The 15629-nt window shown below is 41.7% G+C and overlaps 1 long non-coding RNA gene across 1 annotated transcript; it reads left to right on the top strand.

Annotated features, from left to right (window-relative positions):
• The first annotated feature begins 7558 nt into the window (after positions 1 to 7558).
• On the top strand, positions 7559 to 15080 carry LOC138991016 (uncharacterized). The gene is made up of 3 exons (XR_011467062.1): positions 7559 to 8345; positions 9782 to 9904; positions 14114 to 15080. It is a non-coding gene; the product is annotated as an uncharacterized lncRNA (long non-coding RNA).
• The last annotated feature ends 549 nt before the right edge of the window (positions 15081 to 15629 follow it).

Here is a 15629-nt window from a genome sequence, read left to right as displayed (position 1 = left end):
TTCCAGTTTCACACATCCTTTTCTCTGATCACCTGTTACTTATCTTTCCAGCCCATTCCCTCTAATAGCCCAACTATTAATTTGGAGTCACCATGACCATCAATAAATTGACACCTCCCTCACACTTGATGCCCTCTTTTCCTTCCTTACCCAGTTTATTTATATTCCATAGTCTTTTCAGGATCTCTGTCTTAAACCCTGAACTGCCTTGCCTCTCATTTTGTTGTATTCATTTGCCAAAACCACATCCTTGGCCAAATCCGCTTAGTCTTAGTCTGTACTTGCGCCCGTGTAGCTGAGTGCAGCTGGAGGAAACAGCCAAGGTGGCTAGCCTCACTATATTCATGATCAAAACCTTAAGAAGGCGCTTAGTGCTACCAGACAACCACACTGTTTCTCTGGGCTGCGATTTGTGTCAGCTGATGACCTGGCTTGCTACTTCACTAAGAAAACCGAAACAATTGGAGAACTTCCATTGACCCACAGCATCATCTCACATAGCGCTATCTGCACTCATAAGTATTCTCTACCTTGCCTAGATTATGCTCCTTTTTAAAGCCAGTCCCTCTATTCAAGGTCTGTGCTGCTATCATTTCTGCCCTTTTCCTACATCATTAGTTTCTCCCCCTATTCTGTTATTCCTAAGAGTGTATATATATATTATCTAACCCATTTTTTTTTTTTTTTACAAAATTAGCCCCTCTTTGCAGCAAAACACCTCAAAAGTTATCAGTATTCAATATCTCCAAATCCTTTTCTCCCTTCAACCCATTCCAATCCAGCACTTATTCCTACTCCTCCACTGAAACAGCTCTGACACATTAAATGGGTCACTTCTCAATCCTCACTTCATTTGATCTTTCAGTAAAATTGGCCTCAGCTATTTCCTCCTGCTTGATGCACTCTCTGATAGACTTCCAGAGCTTTCTTTTGGCCTTCCTCCTTCCTTGCTTTTTGCTCACTTTTCCAGTTCCTTTTCTGGTCTCCTTTCCTTTGAACTATTCCAAACATCAGGCTCAGTTCTCCCTGTGCACGCCCACCCCTCCCCGCCATCATTCCATTAAAAACTTCCCTTAAAGGGAGATCTCATCTAGGCTTAGGGTTTGACACATTAACTGACAACTCTCCAATTTATAGCTCTAGCCTATACCTCTCCTCTGAACTCTAGGCTTATATGCCTCTCCACCTCCACTTGGGTGTTTAATAGACACTCAATATATCCAAACTGAACTCCTGATTTTCTTCCCCATTCCCACCCCAAACCAGCTCCACAGTTTTCTCCCTCTTAGCTGATGGCAGCTCTGTCCTTCAGGTTGCCAAGGCTAAAGACCTTTGGAGTCATCCCTGATTCCTGTCTTTGATGTTCCACATCAATCCTTCAAGAAGTCCTATTGGTTCTACCTTCAAAATATGTCTGTCTCTTACAACCTCAACTGCTAACACCAAAGTGCTGTCCTCTCACGGGGACTGCTGAAATGCCCTTATACATGGCCTCCCACTTCCAAGATTCCTGTCTGTGGTCCATTCTTTACTTCAGGCAAAGTGATCTTATCAAAAGGTAAGTCAGATTATGTCACTCCTCTGCTCAGAATACTTCAGTGGTTCCTGCCTTGCTCAGATTCAAAGCTAAATCTGAGTAGGCTTACAGTAGGCTACAAGGCCCAACAAGATCTGGCTTTCACCTCCCTCCACCTTCTTTCTCATGCTGCTCCACTGGCCCCCTTGCGCTTTAAACATACCAGGCAACTCCTGCCTTAGCACTACTGATTACTTAGCTTGAAATGCTCTCCCTCAAGGTACTCCCGGGGCTGGCTTCCTCGCCTCACTCAGTATTTTCAGTGTGAGCTTCCCCAAACATCCTAATTACAATTGCCAGAAACCTCCCTCCAAATACCCCTCTCCTGCCCTGCCTTTTTCCAAAAATTTCAACTTCTAACATTCCACATGATTTACTGGTTTGTTATGTTTATTGATTTACCTGGCTAAAATAAATGCAAACCCCAAAAGGCCAGAAATTTTTAAAAATCTATTTTGTTCACTGATACATCCCAAGTTTCAAGTACATAGTCACTCAATACAGATGTGATGAATAATTTAATTTATCCATTAATGAATATGTACCTTTATAAATTCTATTCCCTCTGCCTTTATCCTCTTTCTACCTGTATATCTCTGTTGTACTTCGAGAAGTCTTTTCTGATTTTTGTAAACTGCTTCCCTTTGTCCTCCTATTGGGCCTCTTAACAGCACACAGCATTGTACCCTAATGACACATTTAACATTTGTTATTCCCATTGCTAAACTATAAGCTTTTTAAGGAAGGTACAGTGTCTAATTCAGCTTTGTAATCCTAGTCTATCACATTGTCTATCTGGCTTGTATATCATAGGTTTTCAAACAGTAAATCAGCAAACTCTAACTTACTGTGTTTGGTGCTAGGTTGATAAACAGCAGAGTTTAGTGGCAGTTTGCCACAGAGGGAGATGCAGGCCTGGGGGACTCATTTCCTGAAAGCCTGCAGGCTCAGACTGCTACAAAGCTGATGCCAGCTGAGTCACTCCTGCATCTCAACCTCTAACTCTGAACCTCAGAGGTTTGGACCTCTGATTAGCAGACCTTCACTACCAAGCAAGGTTAATTTAACCCAGGGCTGCCTTCTCATAAGGCCTCGGAGGGAAGAGTGAGAGTGTGGCAGCAGAAGCTCCTTTACAGAAGACCTAGCCTGAAATCTGAAAATCCTAGAAACTCCTTCGGCATTGATCATCTTAACTCCCTCTTTCTCTGCCACGCCTGCCTTTCAGGATTTATGTCCTTCATAGAGCTGAAAGAAGCACATCATACCTAAGTTTGTAGCACCATACTCTTCCTGATAGGATTTACACACGCAGACCATGAAAGGATTTTTATAGGAATTATATGTTGAACTCATGGCACAAAGTAAAAAAGTTTAGAGCCTTGAAGTTGTAATACATTCCAGTGTTGTCAAGTCCAAAAGCAATTAAAACACTGTTGGATGCTTTTTGAATTACAGCCTCGTTAAAATGGCTATTGTTTCCCCTAAGGATCACTTACATTTTTACCTTGACGTCATCTCACTTTAGGTCTCAAGAGGGTAAGGAAGTTAATAGAACAAGTGAATAGATATAGTTCTGAGATAACGGTGAATTCCAACGTGATGGTAGAAAAATGGTTACCATTTCTAATGACCTTTCAGGTGGAGGCATAGAAAGAAAGCCATATAAGCCCAGGATTTTTGTTTTTGTTTTTAAAGTAATGTTAGCCAAGTAAATATTATCAGCAGTGATGTTTTGATCATCATTGCCTTACTTTGAATCCTGTTATGATTTCATCTGAATATTGAATATTTCTAGTAGAAGGATGCCTTATTGCATGATAGCCACGTTACTGCTACATGAGGGAAACTAATTTCCACTTCACTGGAGGCTCCAAATTTCACCCCACTGCACTGAAGGTAAACACTCGAGCCAAATGGCCCTGGATTTGAGACCCTGGAGTTTGTTTACTCCACCATCACCATCTGGCCCCCCATCAACCCATCCCAGAAGAAAGCTGCCTCTGAAGACTGAGAAGCAAGGCTCTCAAAGCAGTCTATGGGAAGGCCTCCATAAAGGACACATCAGCAGCAAAACTCTTTCTTTTCTCTTAAAATGGCATCTATCGCTGCATGTTTTCCTTATTTGCCGGCCTCAGCTAAGGCAAAGGCCTTATGCAAGTTGGCAGAAGCCCCTTAGCTTAGAAGTTTTTAAACAAAATTTTGCTCTCCTCACTTTTCAGTGTAGAATGAAATGAAGTGGAACCGTTGGCCAGAGATGAGTGAATCAGGGTTAGAGAACTGGAATGCAGGACCTGATTCCTGGTTTTCTAACTCTTAACTACATCCTCTCTATGCTCGGATATTTAAACCGGTTATTGCACTGTGAGGGCAGGAATGGGAGAGGGGGATGGTTTGCTTTTTATGTGTTTATTCACAAACTTACATCTGAACTCTAACTCATGAGTTACGTGAGGCACTATGTGAGTTTCACTAGACACTTCAACTTCAGCAGGAACAAGTAATGATTCATAATGTATCATTTGTTTTAGAGTCCCATAATTTTTCCTGGGTCTTAAGCAATAGGATTTTCTAGATGTCACTAGACAGAACTCCGAGAAGAGAATAGGGCTAAAGAGAAAATGCTAAATGCTAATCCTAATTATTTTAAAAGTCAAATTAACCAGTGATCCTTTAACTACAGGTCTCTACCCATAATGTTTCAAAATAAATTTCCAGTTTTTAAACTTGATATATAACTGCACCCATTAGAGATATTAATAAATGCAGCTTTTAAAGCAGGCTTACATTGTTGTGTCACAGGTTATGACGTCTTTGCCTTGTGCAGTGATGGCTGTGTTCTCATGCTTTTGCTTGTTTGGTTTTTTACCTTAATTATCTACCAAAAGATATACAGTGGGTATTTTTTTAAGTCTAGGAATAAATTAAGCATAATGCTTGCATTGTACTATAGAGTAAAAAACATATCAAAACAGCCTTACTCAACCTGCCTTGAAAAAAAATTACCTTTGGGACATCTTCCAGGACAGTCATGATTGCTGGAGAGAAAATAACCAAATGTTTGTGACTCAAAAGGCTTCTTCAAGTGACAATAAATTCTAGTCTTTCAGTGCTAACATCTTCAATTGTGGAAATTGATCTCAGAATTCAGGAATTGGTAGCTTCCAGCTCCTCTGAGAATATCCCTCAATCAACAAGTTGTCCATCTAGCTAAGGGACAGCTTCCTAGAATTAAGACTGAAGAACCTAGGTTATAATTAACTCAGACTTCCTCCTCTTGTACCTTGGCCATGACCTTAATCCTCACCTAAAGTTTCCATCCCATCTACGGATAAAATTTGTTCTTATTTAGACCAACTGAATTCTAGTCTTGTGTGTTAAGATGGGTTAGCATTGGTGACTGAAAGGAATCCTAAACCAATTTCAGACCATTTAGTTAGGTTTTAAGCATGTCTCAAGAAAAGATAGACATCTCAGTGGGAGGATAACATTGTTCAGTTTTACCCTCTTTCTGCCTGTAGTTAAAAAAATAAAAATTATATGGTAATGTTAAGTCTAGTGAATTTTTTCAAAGTAGTTCTGGAGACAAGCAAAATGTTTTTAATACTAGGAACTTCAGCCTTGATAATACACAGAAGATATTAAAAGATGATAAAATGAGAAGGGTTTTGGAATTTAGCAGCGTTCAACTGCATGGATTTAAAGTCATTTAAGTGAGACTCAGTAGGTCCACTGACTTACCTAAAGACCTCAAAGACTTTTATATTACGTGATCCCCTTGGCTCTTACAACTTCACAAGAGGTTAGGTTTATGGGATAGAGAAGAGAATCCAGTGTTTGGTAGGTATGCAAGTTGAGATTCAAAGAAACTGTTATGCACCTCTGTTCACACGCAAGTCTTCAAGAAAAGAGGAATGACTTATCTACTACATTCAGAAAAAAATAGAAACTATCTAGCACAGACGCCTTCAGTTTCCTCCCCCTCTTCAGCTGATCTATTTCTAATTATACTCTTCCCTCCTTTCTCCTCCTGGAGGAGAACATTTAAAACATTCTGTCCGAAACGATCCTTCTACCTTTGCGCTTGATGCTCTGCCTTTCCACGCTTCAGCTGAAGAGACCCACCCATTCCCCATTTTCAGTTGTTTCATTTATTTGTTCAACAAACATGTATTACACTCTTGTCATTAAGTGCTTGAGATACCGAAAATAAAAGACACACTTCCTACCTTCAAAGAGCTCAAAGGGAAGCGGTAGCAAAATAAACAATTACAGATCACACAATTATGATACACCATGTAAAGATCAGTGATAGAAGTCTGCATATTATGCTATGGTTGCGTACACAAGAGAGGTTGAAGAAGGCTAGGGTGGAGAGCATGGCACCTGAGATGGCTCTAGAAGTTAGATACCGAAAGGGGAAACAAGGACTTTTTAGACAGAGGGAATAACATGCACCAAAGCGTGATCGTAGGAGAGAATTTAAAGTCCATAAGACAGGAACAAAAGGAATAGATGTGCTGGAGGCAAGGGGTGAGGGGAAAGTTAGACCAAATAACAAAGGATCATGAAGATGATAAGAATTATTAAAGTATTCTAAGGATGGAAGTAATATGGTCAGATTTGCATTTAAGAAAGATCAGTCTTCTATCAGAGGGTGATTAGACTGGGAACTAATTGCAGTTATCCTGAAGAGAAATGAGCAATTGGGAGTGCACAGTGGTGTAATTAGTGGAGGCTATACAGAAAGAGGCATACTTTGGGGTAAACAGGAATTTAGTTTAAGGACATACAAGTGAAGATGCCTGACCAAGTGTTGGTTCTGTGTGTCTGAAATTAAAAAGAGTGATTAGTGCTGGAGATGTAAATTTGGAAGTGACAAGCACAGGGTGGGGGGACTGGGGCCTGGCTAATGAGATGAGATTGCTTAGGAAGACTGAGTAAGCTCCAGAAGTTGAAGGCAGATGATTCTGCAGCTTTTGTTTATTGCTATACCCCCAGCACCTACAACTTGCGCCAGGTATGTAGTCAGCATTCAGTATTTGAATAAATGAATGAAATAATGAAAAGAGTTCATTATTTGAATAATGAGAACATAACTCTGAGAAACGTCACCATTTAGGGGTGGACAGAGAAAAGAAGCCACCGAAGGGATTTGAGATAGCAAGGTTAGAGAAGTAGGAGGAAAAGCAGAAGGAGAGTGTGAGAGGAAGCGAGCTTCCAGAAGTTCAGCAATGCTGCAAAAGACCAGGTACAACAAGAACTACAAAGTCTCCATGAGTTTTAGCAACTAGAAGGTCATGGGAGTTTATGATGGCAGTGGTTTCAATGCAGGTGGTGAGTGGGCAGATGATAGTGTTTGTAGAGTATGTGGAAGATAGGAAGGAAGTGAGGCTATGAATGTAGGTGATCTTTTCAGAAACTTGGCAGCATCTTCATTAAGCAGTTTTTCTTTCCCTTTTCATTGATACTACTCCTCAAGCTACAGATCTTAAAAACAAAAAACAACAAGAAAAAATACTTTCCCTTTAATCATTCTCAACTTATTGACCTATCTTTCTTTACACTTCTTAAGTGAATGGAAGTATGTGACTGTATCTTGAATCCTCTTTCTTCTGTTAATTCTCCTAGCATTTCTCCTTTCTTTATTTTCTGACCTAGGCAGCCCTTGCAGTGTATCACTCTATAATGAATATATATATATATAATTCGCTTATTCATTTATTTATCTATTCATCCTTGTTTCTCCTCTTTCTCTCACTCCCTATATTTAATACATCAAGAAATCCTGTGTACATGCTAAGTTGCTTTAGTTGTGTCTTACTCTTTGAAGCCCTATGGACTGTGGTCTGCCAGGCTCCTCTGTTCATGGGATTCTCCAGGCAAGAATACTGGAGTAGGATGCCACGCCTTCCCAAGGGACCTTCCTGACCCAGGGACTGAACCCAAATTTCTTATATCTCTTGCATTGGCAGGTAGGTTCTTTACCACTAGTGTCACCTGGGAAGCCCCCCTCAAACCCTTACTCTAGCTTCAAAATATATCTGGAGTCTGCTCATTTCTCATCACCTCCACATTACCTCCCAAGGCCAAGACTCCATCACCTCTCACTTGGACCGCAGCAGTCACCTGCCAGCAGACCTCCCCACCTTCACCCTTGCCTCTCTATTGTCTATTCTTACACCAACAACCAAAGTGATCCTTTCAAGTATAAATTGACTATTTGGTCAGTCTACTGTGAAGAACCCTCCAGTAGCACATCATCTCACTTTAATTCTCTGTGGGATCTGAAGCACCCCCTCGCCCATTACTTGGCACAACTCATTTCTCCCACTGTTCCTGTCATTGACCTTACTCCAGCCACAGTGGCCTCTTTGTTGTCCCAAACCCACTCCACCTCAGGCCATCTGCATTTTTCAGTTTATACTCAGAACACTCTTCCCACAGACATCATTTAGTTTACCCTCTCACTTCCTCAGCACACTGTTCAAATAAATAGCCCCTTAACCCAAAGGTCTCCACTGGCCAGCCTTCATACACAATTGCACCTTAGTCTCTCCCGGTTCTCCACCCTCTTCATCCTACTTACACAGCACTTGTCACCAGTTGACTTACGATGGTGACTTGTACGATGGTGACTTGTTTGTTGTCTGTTTCTTTCCACCAGAGTCTGAGCACCTACAAACAGTCCCTACCAAGAGCACCTCCCTTAGAGAAGCGGAGACAAAGATAACCAAGAAACTATTCCTGCCCTTGAGGAACCCACACTTCAGTGAGTCATCCAACCTAACAAGTAATTAGAATGGAAATACTCAAAGCAGTCTGGATGCCAGAGTTAGGCCTCGGGGAGCAGTGCGGTTTGGGGTAGCAGTTCGGGTGCTCTCCCGCCGGGGTAGTAGTTACAACCATGAGTTCACTCTAAGAGAATGTGAGAAACAAAAAGCACTCAGGAGACACCAGCGTCTAACGGGTGAAGGACAGAGGAAGCAGCCATGAAGAAGATGTGAAGACAGGCTGGAAGAATGGAAGAAAGATAAGAAGAGGAGCTCACTGAGGTTGCAGCTACTATTAATATTTTATCTTTCTAGAATATTACTGGAGAAGGTGATGGTACCCCACTCCAGTACTCTTGCCTGGAAAATCCCATGGATGAAGGAGCCTGGTAGGCTGCAGTCCACGGGGCTGCTAAGAGTCGGGCACGACTGAGCGACTTCACTTTCACTTTTCATTTCATGCATTGGAGAAGGAAATGGCAACCCACTCCAGTGTTCTTGCCTGGAGAATCCCAGGCACGGGGGAGCCTGGTGGGCTGCTGTCTATGGGGTCGCACAGAGTCGGACACAACTGAAGCGACTTAGCAGCAGCAGCAGAATATTACTAACAATTATAGCAGTGAACAAAATTATTAGCAATTTGCTGGGAACTTCCTGGTGGTTCAATGGTTAGGACTCGGCACTTTCATTGCTGGGACCCAGGTTCAATTCCCTGGTCGGGGAACTAAGATCCCACAAGCCAAGTAGTGTGGCCAAAAAAAAAAAAATTGCTACATGCCATTACTGTTCTAAGCATGTTCCATATTTTCACACATTAAACCTCACAACAATCCAGGAAGTTAGGCACTAGTATGGCCCTGTTTTACAAGGAGGGAATATTTTCACTTATCCAAGGGTACCCACCTACTGAGAAATAAAGATTAGAACCCAAATTGTTTGAGCTTGTACTCTTTTTTAAAAAACAAAATATTTATTTATTTTAAAATTTATTTGGATGCCCCGGTCTTAGTTGGGGGCATGTGGGATCTAGTTCCCTGACCAGGAACCGAACCCTGACCCTCTACATTGGGAGAGTGGAGTCTTAGCCACTGGACCACCAGGGAAATCCTGAGCTTGCACTCTTAATCACTATGTTGTTATCCATAATATGATACTATGCCAGGTGTATATGCCTTTTCCTATTTTATTGAGTACATATAGGTCAGGTACTGTTCTAGGCATGGGCTTCCCTGGTGGCTCAGACGATAAAGAATCTGCCTACATGGAGACGCAGGTTCAATCCCTGGGTCAGCAAGATCCCCTAGAGAAGGAAATGCCAACCCACTCCAGTATTCTTGCCTGGGAAATCCCATGGACAGAGGAGCCTGGCGGGCTACATACAGTCCATGGGGTCACAAAGAGTCGGACATGACTGAGTGACTTTTCATTGTTCTAGGCTGTGGATACAGAGCAGTGAAGTGGACCAGGTCCCTCCCTTCACAGAGTGCATGTCCTTGTGGGGGAGACTGATGTGAAACAAGTCCGGAGATACAAGTGCTGTGAAGAAACACAAAATAGGGTAAGGTATCATGAATGACAGTGGTAGCCTCTCTGAGAAGGTGACATTTAAGTAGAGGTCTGAGGAAGTGAGCAAGTGAGCCAAGAGGATATCTGAGGGAAGAACATTCCAGGCAGAGGGAACAGCCAGTGCAGAAGCCTTAAGGTGTGGGTGTGCCGGTGTGTTCCAGGAACTGCAAGGAGGTCAGAGCAGCAGGAGCAGAGTGAACTAGAGTGGGAGATAAGGTTGGAAAGATACAGAAAGGCTTCCAGGACGTATGGTTAAGTGAAAAAGATTAAGGGATAAGCATAGTACATAGTTTGTATGGTATAATCAATCACATTGAGTAAAAAAGAATGTGAGTGTGTCCGTGTGTACATCCATACAGATAAATGAATAAATATATATTTGTTTATATTCTGAAGTAATAGACAAACTTAAAAGGGTGATTCCTTTCTGAGGAAAGGAAAGGATATTTACACTTCTTATTTTATACTCTTTCCTATTGTTTGAAAAATTTTACCATGTGTATGTTACTTTTATAATAACCATAATAATAGCTAAAAAAGAAATAAACTCTTAACCAGGTGTTAAGGGGATCCAGCTAAAATCCTCTTTCCCTTTATGGCTGAGCCTCTCCAAAGTTGCCTCCACCAGCTTCTTGCCCTCTCCCTGTTCTCTTCGACCAAACACAGTCCGACTCCAGACTCTCATCTTCCTTGGGCTCACCTGTGACTTCCCTGGCACCGTAAGGAACACTCTTCAGTCCTTTTGCTTTTGGACCCCTCTGCTACGTTTGACATTGTTTATAGCTCCTCTGTTTGAAGCTCCTTCTCCCTTGGCTTCCCTCTTGCCCTCTTTTACTCACAGATCATTCTTTTTTTTAATATATTTCATTTTGAATTATTATATATATATATATATATATATTTTGGCTCTGCTGTACAACATGTGGGATCTTAGTTCCCTCTGTAGTGGAAGCATGGAGTCAACCACTGCACCTCTAGAGAAGTCCCACCCTGAGCGTCCTTTCTCAGTCTCGTTCCACTGGCTACTCTTTGTTAGCTTACCCAATAGGAAGATAGGTTTCTTCTGATTCGATTCTTGACCCATCTGCCTCTGTGTGCCACACACACCCTTCTGTGTGGTCTCATTCCTGCCCATAGTTTCAGCAACCCTCTTCATACTTCCAAGTCCCAGATCTGTATGTTTAGATTTTTCTCCTGAGCTCTAGTCTACGATTCCAACTGCCTATTAGACAACTCCACCTGCAGATCTCACAGGATATCAAACTCCACTGTTCTAAAACCAAGCTTCTCTGGTGGCTCAGTGGTAAAGAATCCACCCGCCAATGTAGCAGACAGGGGTTCAATCCCTGACCTGGGAGGATCCCACTTGCTGCGGAGCAACTAAGCCTGTGAGCTACAAAGAAGAGTAGCCCCCTCCTCACTGCAATGAGAGAAAAGCCCACACAGCAACAAAGACCCAGCACAACCCAAAATAAAAGTAAATAAACTTATTTTAAAAATAAATAAATAAAACCAAGCTCATCATCTGCAAGCAAAAATACCTTCCTCCTCCTGTTGTCCTTATCTTAGTTGGTGGTATCACCACCTGCTGGATTGACCCAGCTGACAACCTGAGACAAACCCCTTTTTCATCCTCTAGATCAAAATGGACACCAAAAGTCATTCTATCTGCTAAGTAGCTCCAGAAGCTGTGCTCATTCCTGTTATGTTCACTACCTAGGCACGCTTCATCTGGACTACTACGTGTGGACAAATGAGTCTGAAGCCATGGGAAGAGGTCAGAAATATCATCACTTCATCTTCTACCTCTAGTTTCAAGATCAGCCTGCTTCCTTACACCCAGTTGCCAAGTGATGTGGCACAAATTCCATCATATCAGTCCCTGTTTAAAATCTATCCATTTCCCCCTAATCTTTCTAGAATAAATTCCAAACTCCTTAATATGATCTTACCAGTCATTTTTTTTTTATGGCCATGCCTCATGGGTTGTGGGATCTTATTTCCCCAACCAAGGATTGAACCTGGGCCCTCAGCAGTGAAAGCGTGGAGTCCTAACCACTGGACCGCCAGGTAATTCCCTGGCCAGTCATTTTTTGACACTGCCTCATGTACCTAATGTGTGGGCAATACTGAAGCCTTGTTTCTCAAAGGCCTCTTTCCTTTTCAAGTTTCTGTGGAATTTTTGTAACATAGCATCTTTGTACCTCCAGATCTAACATAATACCTGGTACAAAGTAGATGTTCAGTACATGCTCATTGAATAAAGATGCGCACAGAGGTTGAAGGTAAGAAACCAATCAGAAAAAAAGAAAGAAAGAAAGAAACCAATCAGAAGACGACTTTGTTGTTGTTGTTCAGTTGCCAGGTCTTGTCCCACTCTTTGCAATCCCAGGGACTGCAGCACGCCAGGTTCCTCTGTCCTCCACTGTCTCCCCGAGTTTGCTCGAATTCATGTTCACTGAGTCAGTAATGCTATCTAGCCATCTCATCCTCTGCCACCTCCCTTCTTTTGCCTTTAATCATTCCCAGCATCAGGGTCTTTTCCATTGAGTCAGTTCTCATCAGCTGGTCAAAGTGGCCAGAAGAGTACTATATAAGAGTACAAGTTAGAGGTGACCAGGAAGAAAGGGAAAGGAAACGCTTTAGTGCAACATTTCCTTCAAGGTTCAACAGGGTGAAGTGGTAATTATCAAATAGGAATTATTCCTATCATCTTTCTCTCTTTGAGAGATGCACACTTTGATACTCACTTTGTACAATTTCAGATGGAGACAATGTAGCTGATTTTAAATAAAACGTATTTTTATAAAAATCCAGGACATGCAACTCTGACAAAATAAAACACTTTGGGTATAAATCCCAAGGTCCAAGAGTGAAGCTGGGAAGGGTCATTTATTCCACAAACATTAACTGAGCTGATATAGACACTACTCAGCATAGGGGATACAAAGCAAAGCAATATGCAGTGCCTGTTCCCAAAGAGCTCAAGGCTCCCGAATTATCCAGTCTTTGCCTTTGGCCAAGACTACAGCCTAATCCTTTACAGAAAGCTAGCTGCTCATGCTGGGGCAATTATTTAAAGTCCTTTTAGTCATAGATGCAGCTATACTTACTTTTTCTGGAATGGAAATTCATGAAAGGGGCAGTAGCGAAATGTAATCACTGCCTCCTTAATGCATAGGCGCCTTCACAGAAGGCTCCCCTGGTGGCTCAGACTGTAAAGAATCTGCCCGCAATGCAGGAGACCTGAGTTCTATCCCTGAGTCCAGAAGATTCCCTGGGGAGGGAATGACAACCCATAGAAGAGTAATGGACTTGGCCCTTCCTTCACCAAAGAAAGCAACATCTAAGGATTCTGAACTGTCCGCCATTCAGTGATGATCAAGTCTTCCTATGGGCAAGTCTGAATGACCCAGCTACCATTCTTTTCTTAGTTCCAGGACTTTGGGGACAACTAACACAATGTTTTCCATTGGGGACCTGTTTGGAGAAAGGAAATTGCTTATCTGAGAGGAGGTATATTCACCAGTGACTAAGAAAGTGTTTCTATCTGAATGAGAGAGAATACACTTTACTTGGATTAGGTCATTCAGTCTTCATTGATATTCTTATTTTGCAGATTAGGAAATTGAGGCATCATGAGCCTAGGTGCCCGGTTCAAGATCACATAACTACAACTACTGAATCTGAGCATACGATTGTTGTTGTTCAGTCGCTCAGTCATGTCTGTTTGTGACCTCATGGACTGCAGTAAGCCAGGCTTCCCTGTCCTTCACTGTCTCCCAGAGTTTGCTTAAATTCATGTCCATTGAATCGGTGATGCCATCCTACCACGTCACTTTCTATTGCCCGCCTTCTCCTCCTGCCTTCAGTCTTTCCCAGTATCAGGGTCTTTTCCAATTAGTCGGCTCTTAGCATCATGTGGCCAAAGCATTGGAGCTTCAGTTTCAGCACCAGTTCTTCCAATGAATATTCCAGGTTGATTTTCTTTTAAGACTGACTTGTTTGATCTCCTCATTGTCCAAGGGACTCTCAAGAGTCTTCTCTAGCACCACAATTTGAAAGCATCAATTCTTTGGTGCTCAGCCTTCTTTATGGTCCAACTCTCATATCCATACATGAGTACTGGAAAAACTATAGCTTTGACTATAATGACCTTTGTCAGCAAAGTAATGTGTCTCCTTTTTAATCTGCCATCTAGGTTTGTGGTGACTTTTCTTCCAAGGAGCAAGCGTCTTTTAATTTCATGTCTGCAATCACCATCTGCAGTGATTTTGGAGCTCAAGAAAATAAAATTTGCCACTGTTTCTCCTTTTCTCCCATCCATTTGCCACGGAACTGGATGCCATGTTCTTTGTTTTTTGAATGTTGAGTTTAAAGCCAGGTTTTTCACTCTCCTCTTTCATCCTCATCAAGAGGCTCTTTAGTTACTCTTCACTTTCTGCCATTAGAGTGGTAGGAGTAAGAATTACATGTGTGCTAAGTTGATTGAGTCATGTCCGACTCTTCGGGACACCATGGACTGCAACCTGCCAGTATCCTCTGTCCATGGGATTCTCCAGGCAAGAACACTGGAGTGGGTTGCCATGCTCTCCTCTAGAGGATCTTTCAACCCAGGGATTGAACCCATGTCTCTTAAGACTACTGCCTTAGCAGGTGAGTTCTTTACCTCTAGAGCAACCTGGGAACCCTGGGAGTATGAATTAGTACAATCTTAACAAGGGGGCAACTCAGTCTTTACAGGGGACAATGTGGCAACATTTATCAAAATTATAAGTGTACATACCTTTTGACCTAGCAATTCCACTTCTAGAAATTATACTACAGACATAGTTACACATTTGCAAAATAAGATATGTTCAAGGTTGTACACTGCAGGATTGTTTGAAAGTTTGGAAATAACTTGTGTACACTAACAGAGAACTAGTTAAATAAATTATGCTTCATCTATTCCACACAGCCCCCTTCAAGAATAAGGAAATGCTGTCTACTGATCAGAATGATTTCTAAGATTTCTAAGCAGGATCCAGGAAATGGGTTTGATAGTCTTTCATTTGTGGAAAAACGTCTATATGTATTTGCTTGTATAGGTATAGACTATCTTTTGAAGAATATACAAGAGATTGATAACCTTAGTTGCCACTAAGAAAGGATAAGGTATGACTGTGGGAGGGAAGTGGAGGGAAGTTAAGAGTAGAGTGAAAACTTCTTTAAATTTGTAACCATATGTATATATTAGGTATTCAAGAAAAATAAACTGAATTAAAATTTAAAATAAAAAATAATAAAGCACATGCAGTTTACAGTAACTTATGAGTAAGGCATAGAATGTCTTCTTTTAAAAAATACATTCACATTGTTGGGACTTCCCTGGTGGTCCAGTGGCTAAGATTCTGTGCTCCCAATGCAGGGGGCCTGGGTTTGATCCTGGGCAGGGAACTAGATTCCACATGCTGCAACTAAGATCCTGTGTGCCACAACTAAGACCTGGTACAGCAAAAAAAAAAAAAAAAATATATATATATATATATATGTATATACAGTCACATTGGTGTGCAGCTATTACCACATCCATCACCGTAACTCGTTCCATATTATAAATCTGAAACTCTACCAATTAAACAATAACACACCATTTTCCTCTCACTCCATCCTCTGGCAACCATTCTACTTTGTCTTTACGTTTTTGACTACCCTAAGTATCTCATATAAGTGTG

This window comes from Bos mutus, chromosome 15 (assembly GCF_027580195.1).
Source record: "Bos mutus isolate GX-2022 chromosome 15, NWIPB_WYAK_1.1, whole genome shotgun sequence".
Lineage (NCBI taxonomy): Eukaryota > Metazoa > Chordata > Mammalia > Artiodactyla > Bovidae > Bos > Bos mutus.
The sequence above is the reverse complement of the archived record's forward strand: the minus strand, read 5'-3'. Positions and strand labels throughout refer to the sequence as shown.